This window comes from Peromyscus maniculatus, chromosome X (assembly GCF_049852395.1).
Source record: "Peromyscus maniculatus bairdii isolate BWxNUB_F1_BW_parent chromosome X, HU_Pman_BW_mat_3.1, whole genome shotgun sequence".
NCBI classification, from domain to species: domain Eukaryota; kingdom Metazoa; phylum Chordata; class Mammalia; order Rodentia; family Cricetidae; genus Peromyscus; species Peromyscus maniculatus.
The window spans coordinates 3,007,337-3,029,181 of record NC_134875.1 but is presented as its reverse complement, the minus strand read 5'-3'; the positions used below and the strand labels follow the sequence as shown (position 1 = coordinate 3,029,181).

At 40.5% G+C, this 21,845-nt stretch overlaps 1 long non-coding RNA gene across 1 annotated transcript in view; it reads left to right on the top strand.

Moving 5' to 3' along the window:
• The window catches only part of LOC143271038 (uncharacterized), a 28,067-nt gene extending 12,062 nt beyond the window's left edge, over positions 1–16,005 (top strand). Inside the window, exons 3-4 of the long non-coding RNA XR_013048300.1 lie at positions 6,981–7,104; positions 15,742–16,005. This is a non-coding gene — a long non-coding RNA (uncharacterized LOC143271038). The remainder of the gene's footprint in view (positions 1–6,980; positions 7,105–15,741) is intronic.
• The last annotated feature ends 5,840 nt before the right edge of the window (positions 16,006–21,845 follow it).

Below are 21,845 nucleotides of genomic sequence, written 5' to 3'. Positions count from 1 at the left end.
GCCTTCTAAGCCTGAAACGTGCTGTTGCCCCCTTCAGCTTTTCAACATGGTGGTGGTATGTTTTCTCCAGCTCTGGGAGTCATCAAGTCTCAGAAATAGTGAGTCTAAGCTTTTATCAAAGCAGCGTGTAGCCCAGAAACCTCTTTTTTTTTTTAAATACTAGTAAAGACTAAACAGTGTAATGTGCCGCTGGCAGACACCTCATTACCACCATACTGCCGATCAAACGCAAACGCCAGGAACCCGCCAGTAGTTTAAACCCGCGTTTTGTGGTGTCTAGCTGCCCATATGAAACATGAAGCAGGAACCTGGTTTTGGCTCTGTTTAGAATTGGTTATTAAATATTTTAGGTTTAAGGTGGAAACTCGAGCCATTGGGCACCATTTGTTGTTGGAAGGCTTCTCTCCAGGTTCCACCAAGCCCCGAAGTCCCATAATCCACTTATTAAATAATCACTGAGACGCTTATATTACTTATAAACTGTATGGCCGTGGCAGGCTTCTTGCTAACTGTTCTTATAGCTTAAATTAACCCATTTCTATAAATCTATACCTTGCCACATGGCTGGTGGCTTACCCGCATCTTTACATGCTGCTTGTCCTGGCGGTGGCTGCAGTGTCTCTCCCCCCTTCTTCCTGTTTCCCCAATTCTCCTCTCTCCTTGTCCCGCCTATACTTCCTGTCTGGTCACTGGCCATCAGTGTTTTATTTATATAGAGTGATACCCACAGCACCTATCAAATCCAGTTGGTATATGGTGTAATCTAGCTCTGAAGTTTCTTCACTGATTTTTAGTTTGAAAGATGTGTCTAAGGATGAGAGTGGTATATTGTGCCTTTAATGTTGTTGTTTTCATGAAATTACAATACCAAATATCTAGTATATATCATTGACAGTTATTGTATCTTTTTGATGAATTGTTCCCTTCGTTAATCTGTAGTGCCTTTCTCTATCTCTTCTGACTGGTTTTGGTTTGAAGTCTACTTTTTCAGGTATGAGAATAGGTTTGTTTATAGTCTACCTTCCCTTGGTAGGATCATTTCTGTCCTTTGACTATAAAGTTTTGGACTTTCATCTTCAGGGGTAATGGATTATGTTTCTTCTAGACAAAAAAAGGTTGCATCTTGGTTTGGTTTTGTTTGTTTAAATCTGGCCAGTTAGTATTCATTTTTTAAATGGTGAGTTGAGGCCATTTCCATTTAAGATTGTTATCTAGGTGAGCTTGCTCTTGCTTATAGTTTTGTTGGTTGTTGTTCTGGTTGGCTGGATTATTGGTAGTTCTCTTCTTCCTCTTCAGCCACTCTTAGGTGTTTGGGTGTGTGTTTGGCACCACAGATTCTTCTCAGAGTTTCCTCTGTTCATCTACTCCTCAGATGAAATATATTCCTCTGTGCTGTGATGAATGAGATGGTCTTGTTCCTCTGTACTATTTTCTATGGTTCTGGTTTGGTTGAAATTAATTACTTTAACCTGTGTTTGCCTTGAAATGTTCTTATTTCTCCATCAGTTTTAGAAATCACTCTGCAGGGTATAGAAATCTTAGTGGGCAGTTTTTTGGTTCCAGGGATTGAACTACATTATTCTGTAATTTCCTGGCTGTTAAGGTTGCTGATGTGAGATCTTTGGTATTTTGATATATTGGCCTCTATACGTGAGTTATTTTCCCCTTCTGGTTTTTAAATATTGCTTTGTTGCTTTGTAATTTGACATCTGGACCATGACATATCATGGAGATGCTCTCTGATCATGTCTAGTATGGGTTCTATATGCCTCTTGTAGTTCTCTGCACCTTTGATTCTCTAATTCTGGGAAATTTTTGGCTATACTTTTATTGACTAAACAGTCTATGAATTTAGACTTTGCCTCAGTTCACCTCTTCTTCTGTCCTATGGATTCTTAGGTTTGGTGTTATTGCACATATCCCAGAATTCTTAGAAATATTGGTCATGTCTTTTTTTTCTTTTATATATGTCTCAATGTATTATTGCTTCCATCCCTGAAATTTATTCTCCGGCTTGGTCTTATTTGTCCATTATGCTTTCTACTGTATTATTATTATTATTATTATTAATTTTTTAATCCAGAGTTAATTTCCATAATTTTTGTAGTAAAAGCCTGGGCTTGAGCAGCCCCAATGAACTAGGTTTGGCCACCCATCCTCCATATGCTAATTACACAGAAGAGTAAGTATGAAGCAAGAAGACTTTTATTCAGTGTTCTGTTTCATATAACACATGCTCCAATGAAGTCCAGTTGGGTAGCCAGTGCTATGCTAGGTAAGATTGCCATGCTTTTGTAGCATCCCCTAAGTGGTCATACTCTGTATACTCCCATGATCACAATGATCTGCTGTCAGGCAGGAGGCTTGTCTCATATATGGCACATCCTTCAACACTGGATAAAGGTCAAGATGGCCAGCTTCTGCTGAAAATAGAGGAAGAGAGGGGTAGAGGACTAAGACAGAATTTGAGCAGATCTGTGCATATCAGATATCCTGGCTTCTGTTCTCAAAAGTCCACCCATTCAGAGTATCTGCCAATACAGGCAACCTTGCCATGTCTGACTTTGAGATGCCTATGCCCTCCTTAATCTATGTTCTATGTCATGCTGGAGTCATCCATAAACTCAGCTCCCTGGTGGAAACCAAGGAGAAGAAAGGAGGCCCAGAAAGGTATTGTACTTGGGTGGGGAAGCACATAGTCCATCACTGAGGGAAGTCAGGGCAGGAATTCAAAGCAGGAACCTGGGGGCAGGAACTGGGACAGAGGTTATGGAAGGGTGCTGCTTACTGCTTTCCTTCTCATGGCTTGCTCCTCTTGTCTTCTTATACCATCCAGGACTACCAGCCCAGAGATGGCACTGGCCCCAGTGGGCTGGGTCCTCCCCGAATTAATCATTAAATAAGAAAATGTCCCACAGGCTTGCCTATAGGCCAGTCTGATGGAGACATTTTCTCAGTTGAGCTTCCCTCTTCCTAGATGATTCTAGCTTGTGTCAAGATGACCAGAAAAACACCCAAAACAAAACAAAAACTAGCCAGCACATCTGAGTACTTTAAGGAAGAGAGAATGGCACAGGAACATGAATTAGGCATATAATGCAACCAGTAGTTTAGGCCAGAGATGATGGTTGTGTGAACTTGGAGTGTGGTCATACCAAAAGAGCAAAGAGGGGACTTGAAAGATTGCTCAAAGATTACAAGACAGAATTTTAGTGAGATACATATGATGAATGAGAGAAGGTGGTGTGAGCAAGTAGTCTTTGGGTCCTGGCTTGAAATCTGTAGGGATATGGTATAATTTATATAGAGAGACCACAAGCCCTGGAGCAAGTGCCATTTTTAAACTGAGACGTTTGCCGCTGTTGAGTCATGGAGTTCCTGATTCTGGGAGCAATGAAAGTGTCATAACTTGTTAAAAATAAATCCTTATACACGAAAGGCTGCTGCCCATGTGATCCATGAGAGAATCTCTCTCTGTAGAGTTGACACTATGGGGATGCTAGGACGGCATCCTATCTATCATCCTTCCGTGCCTATCCCTTGGGTTACACTGGCAGGAGACAGGATAAATCCTTTAGACCAGGAAGCTTGTTTTTCTTTCACAAATAATAGCAGGAAACATGTATAGAAAATTTGAAGCAACCTGGATGAATAGGAAGTAAATTATATAGAAAAAATGGACTCTGTTACATGTGACTCAATGGTCAGAAGGTTTGGTTAGGTTTTCCTTAGGTATCATAACCCAGACTGCTCAAAATCTTTTACATTTAATCCTACAAGTTACTACTGTTCAGAGGACACACAGCACAAGTACCAGATAAGAAGTCACTATGACAATTTAAGGCAGAGAGTGATATTAAAGGAATAGGGCATTGAATATATCAAACTCCTGGCTGTGTCACCTCATCAATGTGGAATGTGGGCAAGCACCTTTACTCCTATGTTCTTGGATTTTCCAGTTATACAATGTGGAAAACCTGGTATGTCCTACCCACTCCAGAGGCATAGGATTCTGTGTACCTAATCTGTCTTCATGGATCCCCTTTAACACTCTTGGGAGCTCAGCTGGATGATATGGATTATGGGGAGGAGGCATGAGTGCAGTGTAGCTAGAGTTTTCATGCCTTGCCCACAGTCAGGACAAATCTTTGTCACCCACCAGTCCCACAGTCGCTCAGACCCAACCAAGTAAACACAGAGACTTATATTGCTTACAAACTGTATGGCTGTGGCAGGCTTCTTGCTAACTGTTCTTATAGCTTAAATCAACCCATTTCCATAAATCTATACCTTGCCAGGTGGCTCATGGCTTACCGGCATCTTCAAATGCTGCTTGTCATGGCGGTGGCTGGCAGTGACTCCTTCCGCCTTCCTGTTCTTTCTTTTCTCCTCTCTGTTAGTCCCGCCTATACTTCCTGCCTAGCCACTGGCCAATCAGTGTTTTATTTATTGACCAATCAGAGTAATTTGACATACAGACCATCCCACAGCAGTGTGGTGTGGGGGTGTTCATTCAGATGATTCAGTGATCAATTTAGTCACTGATTTTTCTATCATATAAACTTTGGTATACAACATGGTATTGTGATATACATAAACTTAGTACAGGACCATGGACCCAGGACTGCTTCTAGAGTATGAGCGCAAAAGAAGGATCTCTAAGGTTGTGAGATAAAAGCACATGAGTATGTTGATGAGAGACTAGATCAAATGTAGAGGAGATACTTCAGCTGAGAAAGGGATGGGAACAGAAAGTACATGATATCTACCTATAGGAGATGAGAGAGGATGGGCAATGGAGCAACAGCATGTGCTAATCTTCAGTAGGATGTGAGAAAGTTTATCCATTGTCTCTGTGCTAGAGCAGGTAGTAGAGACATACACGGGCAGTGAGTAGATTTGATAGTGGAGGATGATGTGTTTCTCAGTTGATCATACCGGTTTCCTTGGTGAGGCAAAGTTATCAGCCATGATATTTGAAGTTTGAAGGGAGGATAAGGTGTGAAAGAGTGTGATTGCAGCAATTCACCAGAGGTTCTTAGTGTTAGGAATATAACACCAGCCTGTTCTATAGAGCAATAACTCCAAATGATATTCCTCTTGAAAAGCAACTGGGAAGTAGGTTGGTCTACAGTTCAATGATGTAGGACAAGCAATAACACCAGAGAGAAAGAGAAGCAAGCAACTAAGGGTGTTGGTAAATACATATATTTATTTGTATATGCATATATGAAGGCTTCACAGAACTAGGCAAACAGAAAAACGGGAGCATGGGGTGAATATATAGGAAAGAATAAACAAGTGTGGTGCATGTGTGTGTGTGTGCGCGCGTGCGCGCGTGCGTGCGTGCGTGTGTGTGTGTGTGTGTGTGTGTGTGTGTGTGTGTGTGTGTGTGTGTATTTCTGTTTGGTCATGTAAATGCACGTGCTAAATGGTATGAATGGTGGGAATGGAGGTCAGATCAATGTAGACCTGTCAATAGCCACAGTGAATGCTGGTCATAGTGGGAATGTGGACACTTGTGGCATTGCTACTTCAAGCTTGTTGCCCAATATGATGTGGACTCTGGAGATAAGAATGCTTTGTCTGGTTTCGTGAGTTCTTTATATATTTTGGATATTAGCCCTCTGTCAGATGTGGAGTTGGTGAAAATCTTTTCCTGTTCTGTGGGCTGACAGTTTTTCCTATTGACAGTGTCCTTTGCTATATAGAAGCTTTTCAGTTTCATGAGGTCCCATTTATTAATTGTTGATATTAGTGCCTGTGCTGCTGGTGTTCTGTTCAGGAAGTTGTCTCGTGCCAATGTACTCAAGGCTATTCTCCACTTTCTCTTCTATCAAGTTCAGTGTATCTGGTTTTAAATTGAGGTCTCTGGGGGCATCTCTGGGATGAACTAGGAACCTAGAGCAATAGAAACTCCAAGGAATCAATGAGGGTGACCCTAGCTAAGACTCTTAATAATAAGGAATATAGGGCCTGAACTGGCCATCTCCTATAACAAGGTAAGACTTCCCCGGGAGGGACTGGGACACCAATTCAGCCACAAGCCCTTCAACCTACAGTCTGTCCTGCCGACAACATGTGTTGGGATAAAGATGATGCAGAAATTGTGGGAGTGACCAAATAATGACTGGGACAGCTGGAGACACATACCCTGAGAGGGAGCTTACCCCTGAGGGCCAGGACCCAGAGGCGGGATACCCCAAAGATCTAGGATAGAACCAAAGACGAATGGCAAAAAAAAAATCAATTAAATGATTCCTAATGATATTCTGCTGTACTCATAGATTGGTGCCCAACTCACCTGTCATCAGAGAGGCTCTACCCAGCAACTGATGGGAACCAATGCAGACCCACAGCCAAACATTAGGCAGAGCTCAGGGAATCCTGCTGAAGAGGGGGAGGAAGGATTGTAGGAGCTAGTGGTGTCAAGGGCACCACAAGAAAACCCACAGGACTAACTAACCTGGGCTCATAGGGCTCACAGTTACTGAACCAACAACTAGGGAGCCTGCATGGGACTGACCTAGGCCCTCTGCATATATGTGACAGTTGTGTATATTGGTCTTCATGTGAGACTCCTAACAATGAGAGTAGGGGATGTCTCTGAGTCTGTGTTCCCTGCTTTTGGGACCCTTTCCTCCTACCAGATTGCCTCATCCAACCTTAATCGAGGAGGGGCCTTGTCTCACTGCAACTTGGTATACCATGGCTGGTTGATGTCCATGGGAGGCCCGCCTGTATCTGAAGAGAAACAGTGGAGGCTGAGTGGACAGGACAGGGGTGGGATGGGGGTGTGGGGGAGGAACTTGGAAGAGGGGAGGGAGGGGACACTTTGGTTGGAATGTAAAAACAAAACAAAACACACAGAATACTTTGTCTGCTAACTAACTTTTCCCAAGCCTACCTTATTTGCATCCCTTTTATGAGGGAGTTTTTCTGTTTTTCCAAACATGTGCTGGTTACCTTCTATAACACAGTTCTCCTAGTTGTAACCAGACTGCATATTGCCCCAAGCAGGACACTTGGGAGAGTCTAAAAGGCAAAGTCAGATGGGACTCAAGGACAACCAGAAGAAACCATTTCTGTCCCAGGCAAACTATGGTGAGTATTGACAAATGACTGCATGTGTGACTTCTCTTCAGCCATTTTTTCAGTGAGAACAGTATAATTAACACACACACACACACACACACACATACACACACACCACTGACCTATTGCATGAGCAGGATACTGTTGTGGAATATTAGTTTAAGATGTGTTAATATTCATTTATGCTGTGGAACATTTGTTTAACGATGCAAAGATGTGTTTCATTCCTTTATGTTGCATTTGTTTAACTCTGTGAAGCTGTGTTTAATTCTATTTTGCCTGCCTAAAACACCCAATGGTCTAATAAAGAGCTGAGTGGCCAATAGCTAGGCAGGGGAGAGGATAGGCAGGGCTGTCTGGCAGAGAGAATAAATAGAAGGAGAAATCTAGAAGAGAAGAGCTAGGAGCAAGGAGTGAGAAAAAGAGGAGAGGAGGATGCCAGGGACTAGCCACCTAGCCACTCAGCCAGCCATGGCATAAGAAAGAAAGAAAGAAAGAAAGAAAGAAAGAAAGAAAGAAAGAAAGAAAGAAAGAAAGAAAGAAAGAAAGAAAGAAAGAAAGAAAGAAAGAAAGAAAGAAAGTTATATAGAGTAAAAAAGATAAAAAGTCCAAGGCAAAATGTAGAAGAAGAGAAACAGGATAATTTAAGTTAGAAAAGCTAGCTAGAAACAAACCAAGCTAAGGCCGGGCATTTGTAAGTAAGAACAAGTGTCTGTGTATTTATTTGCTAGCTGGGTGGCAGGCCCCCAAAGAGTAAAAAAACAAAAAACCAAAACCCCCAAAAAACTACAGGATACACAGTGAAAGAATTTTTATACATAGCATTAAGCATGGCGGTTGATGAAATTTAGAAAAATGCCATTGTACTAATTGCATATATGTATTCACTTTTAGTAGCAAAAATTTTCCTCAAAAAAGTTTTTTTTTCAAACAATGGATTTCTAGAACTTTGCAAAGATAGTACAGGGTACTCCCTGATCAATCTTTGCTCAGCTTCCTCTAAACTTACTTTGAATTTTTCAATGAAGTGCACAGTTCTAAAGAAAACAAAGACAGAATGAATCTTTAAAAAAATAAATGCTGTGACTGAGCATCTCCACCTCCCAGATGTTCTGTCTTTCTAAAAGAGAGACACTGTCTGTGCCCTATTAGCTAGTGAGCAGTTAAAATCCCACACTCGCAATGTTTTTAGCGATGTGGTCCCTTCATGTTCCATTTTCTTCTTTGTTGTAACTGAGCAGACAACCTTTGCTAAGTTCAGTCTGGTTGTCTACAGTCTACTAATTGTCAGTTACAAGGCCAGAAATATAGAAGAAGCATTCGAGAACATTTATGGCAACTTGACACTACTGCATCATCTGCTTCATGTTTTACAAAATGTTCCCCAGAGATTAGAAGGCAAGTTCCTTAGAAGCCTGGCAGACAAAAGAAACAGGAGAAGCAAGGATCTGTAGGTGGAAGTTTTCCTGTGTCCCAGCCAGCCAGTGGTCAGGACAAATCTCTCCCACTCATGTCCCCCAAGTAAACACACAGAGGCTTATATTAATTATAACTGCTCAGTCATCAGCTGAGGCTTATTACTGACTAGCTCTTACACTTAAATTAACCCATAATTCTGATCTATGTTTAGCCACGTGGCTTGGTACCTTTTCTCAGTTCTGCCTTGTCATCTTGCTTCCTCTGTGTCTGGCTGGCGACCCCTGACTCTGCCCTTCCTCTTCCCAGAATTCTCCTCTTCTGCTTATCCCACCTATACTTCCTGCCTGGCTACTGGCCAATCAGCATTTTATTTATCAACCAATCAGAGCAACACACATTCACAGCACACAGAATGACATTCCACAGCACTTCCCCTTTTCTGTCTAATCAAAAAAGGACGGTTTTAACTTTAACATAGTAAAATTACATATAATAGAACAGTTATCAAGCAAGAATTAGTTACACAATCTAGTCTATTTGTATTTGGTAAAATTAAAGAAAATATTCTATCTATCCTATATTTGTGAGTCTAAAGTTTCATATCTAATTTATCTTTTATCTTAACCAAGGAAATTTATAACTATCTAGTCTTCAACTACATCAAAGACCTCAGAAGGATATAATATTTACCTAATTAAATAGGAAATGCATTGTGAGCAACTTCTAAAATTCTGGAAATGACAGAGATAGCTGCCTGCCTGGACAGTCATCCAAAGTTCCTCTGCAACATTGGGGCATCCATCTTTAGCCCATAGGTCTAGTCTCTCAGTCACTTTTTCCTGTGTCCTGTAGAATGTTTGGCAGTCTCCTCTGCAAAGCAGGAACCTGAAGGACCATCTCATTTTGCAAATTTCAGTGGCCATCTCCCTATGGGTCTTGCACATCCGGTTTATACAACATATTGTCACCAGTCGACACAAGGGCACTTTTTTTGCCCAGTGGCTAATTTTGCCACAAAGAAAGCCAACTCCATAATGAGTTTCTTCAATGCCCATTATCTTCTCTGAAGTAGATTGGTGCTGCCAGGAGCAGACATGTCTCAATGTCCAGAAAGTCAAAATTCTTAAAACATTTTAAATGCCATATTCTGTAGGTCTTTGAAGTGTTTGAAGATTGCCTACCTAATTGAACTATGTCTATGTATACCTAGAAAACTTAGCTAACATGACTATAAGTTTGATTATCATAGATGACTAATTATTAATCTGTATTTCTCAACTATACACTATAGTTTCAAATGAGTTGCACAAGCAAAATATTCTAAACAAGAGTGGAAGTATACATACAGTATAACAAAATTAACTTTAAATTTGTATCTGTAAACTAAAATCTATAGCAATGTAAAACATTTTACACAAGTTATTGCTCTTTAGAAGTAGATTCAATGATCTATCCTTTCATCCTATCATATCTATATCCTATCCCCCTTTTTCTTCAGAAAGATATTGACTATGACGAATAACAATTTGTAACCAGTCTCTAAACAAAGACAAATATCTATAATCCATTCTTTGAGAATGTGGGCATAGTGTTCTAGGATACTTCCTGCTGATAGGTGGTGCTGGTAGTCTTATGGGGATCCTGAGAAAATTCGAGATAATGGTCAAGTTCTGGGAAGACCGGCTATAACCTTTGTTGATAGGTACCATCTGTTAAGGTTCAGGAGATCTGGCTTGATCAAATCTGATCCATATTAACTAGGAACAAATCCATAGCCTCTTGTTTCCTGTGGAAACAAAAGCAGAGCCTCCTTTCCAAAGCAACATAACCTTAGATCCAAATTTTGAAGTCAAGATACCTTTAAAATATACATATTGGTTTAACTGAGCATCCTTTACAATCAAATGTCTTTCTGCAGTTAAAAATCCCAAAGACAATATAATCCAGACTCTGTGTGATTTCCATCTTTACGTGGCTTATTTTTATATTACTTTTACTTTCTCTTTAAAGACTTTATTTTTTAAAACTTTCTATTTCTTTATATAACTGTCTATATTCCTTTTCTTCTCTCTTCCAAGTCTACATACATTTTCACACACATTGTAATCTGTTTAAAGTCTTATTCCATCTGAATCTGCCTTATTGTGAATCTATAATCCTTCTCTGACCAGGAGAGACTTTAAACTGCTCAACTGCCTGGCTAGTACAAAGAGCAGCAGCTTTGGCTGCTGACTCCACCCATTTCAGCTTTTCAACATGGCAGAGGTAATTTACCTCTAGCTCTGGGCCATGTGTACCATCAACTCTCAGAAGCCGTGGGTCTATGCCTCCATTAAAGCAGCGTGTAGCCCAGAACAACCTCCCCCTTTTTTTTGTACTAGCAAAAGGTAAATCCACAACACAGCATATTGTGTGGCTTGGAGACACCTCTGTGTACCTACCTCAGCAGGAACCCGCCATGCTGTAGGTCAAGCCCAGGTGCTGCTGCAAACTCGCCATACAAACTTGCCATGCAAACTTGCTCATGGCTTGCCTGAGAGACACAACTAGGAAGCTGTTTTTAGCTCCATTTTAAGATTTTTTTCTTAAGATTTGTCAGGTTTTAGGTGGAAACTCTAGCCCCATGTTGGGTACCAGAGAGAGGAGACTGCGAGTTGCCAGCCAGACACAGAGGATACAAGATGATAAGGCAGAACTGAGAAAAGGTACCAAGTCACATGGCTAAACATAGATAAGGATTATGGGTTAATTTAAGTGTAAGAGCTTGTCAGTAATGAGCCTGAGCAATAGGCCAAACAGTTATAATTAATATAAGCCTCTGTGTCCTGGCTGGCCAGGACACAGGAAAACTTCTGACTACAGCGATCCAGTTGATCAGACCATTGTTTGGTAGTGAAAAATGAGCAAGGCTTGACATGTGGCAGTGGGAATATACAATGAGACCCATGATACTGGCATGAAGCTAGTGGTGGCAGAGAAAGATAAGTTGTTCAACAACACCAATAGAAGGTAGCTCATAGCTGGGAGGTGGTGGCACATGCCTTTAATCCCAGCAACCAGGAGGTAGAGGCAGGACAGTCAGGGCTACAAAGAGAAACCATGTATCAAAAAGAAAAAAGGAAGAAGAGAGAGAGAGAGAGAGAGAGAGAGAGAGAGAGAGAGAGAGAGAGAAGGAAGGAAGGAAGGAAGGAAGGAAAGAAAGAAAGAAAGAAAGAAAGAAAGAAAGAAAGAAAGAAAGAAAGAAAGAAAGAAAGAAAGAAAGAAAGAAAAAAAAAAAAAAAAGAGCCCGAAGTTACATATGTTTGCCTGAAATTGTTCTCCTGACACACTCCAAACTCCCCGCTTTGGGGAACTCACAACTACTTCTGCATATATGCACAAACATCTGCCTATCATTTATCACATACTTATGTACACATTAGCTTATATTTATATATAGTCTCTCTTTCAAACACACATGCTCACATGCATATATGTTTGACATAAAATTCCTGCCATACAAACCTGTCCCATACATGAATCCACTCTCATATACACATCTCACACACTGTGTACTCTCTCATGCACTTTTACACATATACATGTGCACTCATATTCATTCACGTGTATGTATACCCATTCATGCACTAACACACACGTGCTCAAACAATGCATATGTGCATACTCTACTTACTTCCATGTATTATCTCACACATGCATACATACAGTTCCTTCACAAAAGTTCACAAGCAATTAGTTTACACACACAAACACACACACTTTTACTGATACCTTCCTTTGTACATTGTGGCCAGACAGATTAAATACTTATGTGTTATTTTTAAACTAAATCTCAAGCTTATGATTTTACCAATAAAGACTCTGGAGGAAGGATGCTGGGGTAAAAACATGTTATCTCAGAGAGGCCAAGGTGTAACCAGCTGACCTTCCTCCTAAGCCAACATTCCAGAAAAGAGAACCTTTCTCTTCCACCATCCCAAACCAAAAAAAAAAAAAAGTTTCTCTGTTTTTCTAACTCCCTCTTACTCTCTATGCCTACTTTCTTCAACTATTTTCTGGATCCACCTCTTGACCCATGGTTGATTTTATTTAATTAATGCAATCTCAGGGTTCATAGTATGATCAAGTTTCCCACAACACTTATGACTTCTGTGAAGTTTTCTCTGATTTACTGATCTCTCACATTGTGCATTTTCCACTTCTACCATCCCATTATTCAGAGTGTAGTAGCTCCTCAGGTTCTTTGGATTCCATAATACACACACACCTAAGTCCCTTATATAAAATAATATAGTGTTCACATAGAACCTGTGCACATCCTCCAGTATATTTAAAACCATCCCAATGCAATGCAGTTGTGTGTAGCATGAACCTTAAAAGGTCTTATTAATAAAATCAAACCCAGAACCAGGTATTGGGGTGAATGCTGGAAGATCAGAGAAGCAGAACCAGCCACAGCTTCCTCACCTTGCCAATTCCTCAGCTGATCCTGTTTCCTCAGACTGGAAGCCTCTGAGTCCTCATCCAAATGGATCTCAGCTGAACTGCTACTCACAGCCTGAAAGCTTGACCAGCTAAAAGCTTCTAGTTTCTGGTCTTCATGTCTTAATATCTTTCTGCTTTCTGCCATCACTCCCTGGGATTAAAGGCTCACTTTCTGGGATTAAAGGCGTGAGTCACCATGCCTGGATGTTTCCAATGTGGCCTTGAACTCAGAGATCCATGCCTTCAGAAGGCTAGGATTAAAGGTGTGATTGCCACCATTTTCTAGCCTCTGTATCTAGTGGCTGTTCTGTTCTCTGACCCCAGATAAGTTTATTAGAGTCACACAATAATTTGGGGGAACACAATACCACCACAGTTGTGGCACTGTATTATTTGGAGAATAAGAACATGAAAAGCACAATCACCTCTTCAGTTTAGATGTGCTGTAGCTAGAGTTTTTCTGCCTTGCCCACAGTCAGGACAAATCTTTGTTACCCACCAGTCCCACGGCCGCTCAGACCCAACCAAGTAAACATGGAGACTTATATTGCTTTCAAACTGTATGGCCGTGGCAGGCTTCTTGCTAACTGTTCTTATATCTTAAATTAACCCATTACCATAAATCTATACCTTGTCACGTAGCTCGTGGCTTACAGGTACTTTACATCTTCCTTGTCCTGGCAGCTGCTGCAGGCAGTGACTCCTGCCTTTCTGTTCTTTTATTTCTCCTCTCTGTTAGTCCCGCCTATACTTCCTGCCTAGCCACGGCCAATCAGGTTTTATTTATTGACCAATCAGAGCAACTTGACATACAGACCATCCCCCAGTACAGCCAAGTGCAGACCATCTCAGACACCTGCACTCAGGCCCGTGGTCCTGATCATCCTCTATGCGGACCTGCTGGGTAAAGCCACGAGGAACCCCAGAACGGGCTCCCACAGGACATACAGAACATCCCACAGCAATGTGCTTTCCACAAATATCTTGGAACTAGTTTGGTTTGAACCTGAGGATGCTACTCACCATTGTACTAAGTACTTAGCTATATATTGTCCTTCTTGTTCACAAAACACCTAGTACATGGAGCAGGGTTATTTGTTTTTCCAGGTTCAGAGGTATTAAAGGCAGCTAGATATATGGGGCTGTCTTAGATAGAGTGTGATGTCACAGTAGATGCTCATTACTAATATACTGGATGAGATTACAGTTGAAATGATAAGACTGTTGGCATGCTCAGTGTGATATTTACTTTTAGAAAGAGATGTCAAAAATAGTGACAGAGGTGGTGTTTGCCTTTTGCTACACTGAAGAATGCGGATAATTTAAGTCCACATAATTTCCAGTGGACTTAAAAACTGGGGTCCAATGATAGAGAGAAAAGTAGACATGCAAGTGGAGACTTTTAAACCAAGGTAGAGGTCATAGTGAGAACAAGATGAGATAATTTAGGGAACGTATAGAATGAGGCAAATAGGATGATGGGACAAAACCCTAGAACTGTGGATAGAAAGGGGACAAGCAGGGGAGATGGAAATAAAAGCAGGTAAATAGGAGGAGAGAACTATCTTCCTGGCCTTGGAGAAGTGGGTAGAATCATCCACTAGCCGCAGGTTACAGGAAAAGTGAAGTTCTTCCTGGGATTTCTACAGCTTTCTGGATAGCTACAGGACAGGAGGAGGAAGGATGGCAGAGTGTGATGAAAGGACATTCAAACTCTGTTGTTGAGTTTTCTTTTAGTCTAGCCCCATGTTGAAACACCAAAATGTTATTAGTTGTTTTTTACTCTTTTGGGGTGCCCACCACCCAGCTCCCAAATAAATCACATGGAGGCTTACTGTTAATTATAAATGCCCGACCTTAGCTTAGCTTGTTTCTTGCCAGCATTTTTTTTTTTTACTTTAAATTATCCCATCTACCTTTTGCCTCTGGGCTTTTTCCTTTTCTTACTTCCGTATCTCTTACTTTCACTCTTACTCCATGGCTGGCTGTGTGGCTGGGTGGCTGGTCCCTGGTGTTTTCCTCTCCTTCTCTTGCTGCCCTTTTTTTTCCCTCCAAGATTTCTCCTTCTATTTATTCTCTCTGCTTGCCAGTCCCACCTATCCTTTCTCTTTCCTTGCTATTGGCTGTTCAGCTCTTTATTAGACCATCAGTTGTTTCAGACAGGCAGAGTAACACAGCTTCACAGAGTTAAACAAATGCAACATAAATGAATGCAACACATCTTTGCATCATTAAACAAATGTTCCACAGCAAGAACAAATATAACACACCTTAAAATAATATTCTACATCACTCCCCCCTTTTTGTCTAAATAAAAAGTTTTAACTTTAACGTAGTAAAACTGTACACAACAAAAACAGTTATCAAGTAAGAGTTACAATTACAATATTCTGTCCATTTGTAGTTAGCATATTAAGAGAACATAATACGTTATCTATCCTATCTTAGTGAATCCAGAGTTTTACACCTAATCTGCTTTCTATCATAACTAAGGAAAACTGCAACTATAACTATCTAGTCTTCAGCTCCATCAAAGACCCAGAAGGATGTAATATTACCTAACAACAGAGACATTTGGCTGCCTAGACAGTCACCCAAAGTGCCTCTGCAACTTTGGGACATCCATATTCAGCCTACAGGCCCAGAATATCTGGCAGACTTGATAGTGAAGCAGGAAATTTGAAGGTCTGTCCTGCCTTGTATTGGCAAAGTTCATCAGTCACTTTTCTCTGTGTCCTGCAGAATATCTGGCAGACTCTTCTGTGAAGCAGGAATCTTGAAGGACTGTCTTGCCTTGTTTTGGCAAAGCTCAGCGGTCACTTTCCTGTGGATCCTGCATGTCCAGTCTGCACAGCACATTGTCATCAGTCAAAGGCAAGAACAGTTTCGTTGTCCAGTGGTTAACTTTGGCACAGTGAAAGCAAACTTCATAAGGAGTTTCTTCAGTGCCTATCATCTCTGAAGTAAATTGGTGCTGCCAGGAGCAGATGCGTCTCATTGTCATGAAAAGCCCTAAGTTAACAAAACATTTTAACTGTCATATTCTATAGGTCTTTAAAGTGTTTGAAAACTATTTGTCTATCTAAAATATATCTATATATGATCTTGAAAATATACCTAACACATCTATAATTTTGATTGTTATAGATGACTAACTACTGACCTGTGTTTCTTGATTATCCTAAATAGTTCATAATAATAGCTTTCCAAAGCTAGAACTTTACCTTACATTTTTAAATGAACTGCATAGCTATAATACCTTAAACAAGAGTAGAAACATAAATACATATGTTGTAACAAAAGTAACCTTAAACTTACATCACTACACAAAAATCCTTTAAGCAAGAATAGAAACATATATACAGTGTGTTGCAACAAAAATTACCTTAAATTTGTATCAGTATACAAAAGTCCTTACAAATACAAAATATTTGAAATAAACAGTTTTTATTTTAGTTTATAGTAGATTCAATAATTGACCCTATTATTTAAAGTAGATTCAGTAATCTATTCTTCTTTCTTATCATTCCTATGTTAACCTAAATGATAACAAACATCCATAGCCCACCAAATAACCAAAAGCCTCCCACAAGCCAGCTCTTGGGAATGTGGGTGATATGTTCTCTGAACTGCTTCCTGATTGTCTGTGGGAGAAGCATCTTTAGGGATACCTGAGAAAATTTTGAGATAATGGCCAAGTCCTGGAAAGACTAGCTATAACCTTTGTTGATAGATATCGCCTGTCAATGTTAAGGAGGTCTGTCTTGATCAAACCTGATCAATACCATTCTTGAAGGAATCCACAGCCTCTTGTCTCCTATGGGAACAAAACTCCAAAGAATTTTTGATTTCCATTTAACAAATATATTTTTTGAGTTCCATTTTAAAGTTAAGGCATTCTTAAAATATCTAGGCTGAATTATTTCAGCAGTCCTTTCAATCCCATGTCTCTCAGCAGCTGCTGTTTGCTTCTCAACAATCAGAAAATTCAAAATCAACACAATAACATACAGGATCCAGACTCCCTGTGTATTTCCCATCTCTATGTGGTAGCTTATTCTTTTTCATTATTTTACTTCTCTCTTTAAAGACTTTTTTGTTTGTTTGTTTTGGTTTTTGGTTTTTCGAGACAGGGTTTCTCTGTGTAGCTTTGCGCCTTTCCTGGAACTCGCTTTGTAGACCAGGCTGGCCTCGAACTCACAGAGATCTGCCTGCTCTGCCTCCCAAGTGCTAGGATTAAAGGCATGTGCCACCACCGCCTGGCTCTAAAGACTTTATTTTTAACTATATTTTTTCCTGGACTATACCCCTTTTCTTTTCTTTCTTATGCCTATGCACATTGTAAAACACACTTGAACCTGTTTAGAGGTTTTTTTGTTTTTTGTTTTCCATCTGGACCTCTTTTACTGCATATCATTTTTGACCTTTTTTGACCACACAAGCAAACTTTAAACTGCTAAGCTACAACTGAATCTTCCACATGGCTCTCTTGGCTGGCTCTGCCTGCTTCTAGGTTCCTGACAGCCAGGCCTAAATCTTACAGCCTGATCAGAGGTTTGTTACTGAAAACTGCATTCAACCTCCCTAGCTGCGGAAGCCTGTGCCTGTGCTGCCACAAGTGGTTTTTACTTACCATTTTATTTAGCCACTGGTGGCTGAACAACAGCTCTTCTTTAAGGAGCTGTGTCCTTTTTCTTTTTCTTTTCAGCTTTCTCAGGCCCTAGAGATATTTGAGCCCCATGCTGGGCACCAAAATGTTTTTGGGTTTTCTTTTACCCTAGCCCCACGTTGGAATGCCAAAATGTTGTTTGTTGTTTTTTTTTACTCTTTTGGGGGGCCTGCCACCTAGCTCCCAAATAAATCACACATGGAAAATTATTCTTACTTATAAACGCCCAGCCTTAGCTTGGCTTGTTTCTTGCCAGCTTTTCTAACTGGAATTATCCTCTTTACCATTTGCCTCTGGGCTTTTTTCCTTTTCTTACTTCTGTATATCTTACTTTCACTCTTATTCTGTGGATTGCTGTGTAGATGGGTGGCTGACCCTAGCATCCTCCTCTTCTTGTTCTTGCTGCTCCTTTTTTTCCCTCTGAGATTTCTCATTCTTTTTATTCTCTCTGCCTGCCTGCCTGCCTGCCTGCCCTGCCTCTCCTCTCTCTTGCATCACTATTGGTCATTCAGTTCTTTATTAGACCATGAGGTGTTTTAGACAGGCAAGGTAACACAGCTTCACAGAGTTAAACAAATGTAACATAAATGAATGAAACACATCTTTGTATCATTAAACAAATGTTCCACAGCACAAACAAATGTAACACATCTCAAACATTCTACAAGAAAACACTGATGGTTTGTGGAGGAGGGAGCAGAATGAGAATGACTATGGGTCCCATGAGGACATTTTCCTTCATGTCCTTTGAGTTTTCAAGTTACAATATTCCAGCACCGTTCTCATCTTACAAAGAATGTTAAGAAGTCCCAGAGAGTAACAAGTAGAGATATTAGAACAGAATCCCAGGCCATCTATTGTCAGAGACTGGAGTTTTGAGCACCACATGCCATGCCTCTCAAAGGAAAAGAAACAAATTAATCCTAAACTAAAATCAAATTTCTATTATGGCTTTAATTAACCACACTTACCTAGAGACTAATCTAGAGACACTCAAAGGTATGGTGAAAACAAAACCCACAAGCTTATGAGAACTGATGCCCGTGTTTCAGGGTATGGGAATAGTCTTTCATCTCAGAACTTTATTGTCACATGAATTTGTAGCTAGAGTTTTCCGCCTTGCCCACAGTCAGGACAAATCTTTGTCACCCGCAGTCCCACAGCCACTCAGACCCAACCAAGTAAACACAGAGACTTATATTGCTTACAAACTGTATGGCCGTGGCAGGCTTCTTGCTAACTGTTCTTATAGCTTAAATTAATCCATTTCCATAAATCTATACCTTGCCACGTGGCTGGTGGCTTACCAGCATCTTCACATGATGCTGGTCATGGCGGCGGCTGCAGTCAGTCCTTCTGCCTTCCTGTCCTTTTATTTCTCCTCTCTGTTAGTCCCGCCTATCCTTCCTGCCTAGCCACAGCCGATCAGGTTTTATTTATTGATCAATCAGAACAACTTGACATACAGACCATCCCCCAGCACAGCCAAGTGCAGACCATTTCAGACACCTGCACTCAGGCCCATGGTCCTAATCATCCTCTATGCGGACCTGCTGGGTAAAGCCACAAAGAACCCAAGAAGGGCTCCCACAGGACATACAGAACATCCCACAGCATGAATTATTAGTTTTGCCTTTAATTATATTCATCCCTGATCAACACAAACCTCTGTCCAACACATTCATCTTCGTTCCCAGGCTGATGGAAGCTCCAGCTTGTGGCTATATATTTATTTGGAACATAGGAGCCCTTAGATCTCAGGAACAAGACATACCCCCTCTTAAGTGCTTTGGACTTGCAACACACATTTTCTTTTTCAATTTTAGCTCACCGAACAGAAGGAAGCTTGTAATTCAATATAAATGAATAAGATTGGAGAAAGGGAGGCATAGAGGAAGGAAGAAACATAGAAAGCAGTATGTTTGGTCCACAGTTCCATAGGGAAATTTTTCCTTGTATTGCTCTTTACTTCTGTTTTAATTAATTATTTTAGTTTATAAAATGATATATTTCATTATAACCACGTTTTTGTGCATTTTCATATGTTTATAATATTGTATCTTGCTCTCGTTGCATGTAACTGTCTCCACCATTCCTGCACTTGCTCATGTGCTTGGTCTGCCTTATACTCCTGCAGTCCTAGTCAGATTACACACACACAGACACAGACACAGACACGGACACACACACAGACACAGACACAGACAAGGTCACACACACACACACACACACACACACACACACACACACACACAGACACAGAGAGAGTGAGGAGACTCTGTGGGGAATGAAGACACCAGAGAGATAAGATGATGATACAATTTAGCTAGCTTCAAGCTCACTGGGAATCAGTGATGGATTGAGCTTGCCTTGAAGATCATCTGGATAGATTCTCAAACTAAGCAGGAGTGAGTGACCCAAAACCCAAAACTGTAAGAGGTAAATTTATACTTTTAGTGTAAGTTAATCTGTCTTAGGTATTTTGTTACAGCAGCAAAAATGGATGTGGCAGCCTGATTGTCCAGCCTGGAGTCATGGACATGTAACCCAAGGGCCCTTGTTCCTTCTAGCTCAGCTTACCAGCCTACATGGTCTGCCTGGCTTGCCCTTTTGGCTCGTGGGGTTGAGTGGTACTTCAGGAGTCAGCCAACATTCATGAACAAGGCAACATCTCGCAAGAAAGGGGTGTTTACCCAAACGCATGGGCTTCTGTGCCAGTCATCTGATGGAGACTCCATGGTCCTGGATTCCTGGGTGCTGTGGATTCAATTTCCCACAAATCCACACTCTTAAGAGGAAGTTTCTGGCTCTTATTACCTCAGAATGTGACCTTATTGGGGGATAGGGTTGCTGAACACTTAGTTTAATTTAGGTGAGGTCATACTGGAAGAAGGTGGATACCAGAACCAATGTGAATGTTGGTCTTGACATCTCCCAGCAGAAGAGGAAGCTGTTGACCCAGAATAAGGACTGGAGTCCCCCATATGTGATGGGAATGCACATCTTGCTGCTGCTTCAAAGGAAGCTGCAGACCCAAGGTAGGGACCGGATCTGACCCAGGGCAAGACCCATAGGACAGATTCTACAACACACAGAAGAAAGACTAGACATAGAGACTCTGGCCTAAATATCAGTGTCACAGAGGAAAACCACGCCTCAATATTACTATGAATTAGTCCTCTTCTGAACATTGTAAACACCACCACTGAAAGAAGAAGGACAATGTGAATTAAAAAATAAAAAAGAGAAACTCAGCCAACAAACCAACTCCAGATGCACAAGTCCAGCACAAAAACAAATCAACACAAAAATACCAAGATAACACACTTTCTCCAAAAATTACTGATCTCATAGTAAAGAGTCTCAGTAAGAACAATTTGTAAGAACTTATAGACAAAGAATTCAGAAGAATGATTTTAACTATATTAAAATAACTCAAAGAAACCATTAATGTACTCCAAGAGAAAGACACAAAGCTGAATGCAATCAGGAAGTCAATCAAAGATATGAAAATAGATTTCAGCAAAGAGATATTAGTGCTGAAGACAAACCAAACTGAATTGATACTGAAACTGAAAACTCAATTAGATGAATTAATAGCTTGGTGGAAAGCCTCATCAATGAATGAGACATGAGGAAAAAGAGTATCAAGCTAAAGGACAAGGTAGAGGAATTAGATCATTCCTTAGTAGAACATGTAAGAATTATGAAACACCATGAAAGGAGTAAATCTTCAAATTAAGGGCATTCTGCACCAAAGCAATAGAAAATATTTTCAATAAAATCATAAAAGAAAATTTCTAAAATCTAGAAAAAGAGATACACATCTTGTAGGTACACAAGAAACCTACAGAACATAAAATAGACAAGAAAAGAAAAGAACCCCCTATTGTATATTATGGTAAAAACACTAAAATCACAGACAAAAGAAAGGGTATGAAAGAAAGAATAATAAAGTCACTTATAGGGTCAGGCCTATCAGAATAACATCTGATTATTTAAAAGAAATATTTAAAACCAGAAGATCCTGCACAGACGTATTACAAGCTCTACAAGACCAAGACCACAACTGCCAAACCTATTATACTCAGCAAAATTATCTATCAAAATAAAGGGAAAGTTAATTTTTTTCATGATAAAAAGAGACGAAAGGAACGTGTGGACACTAAACCAGCTC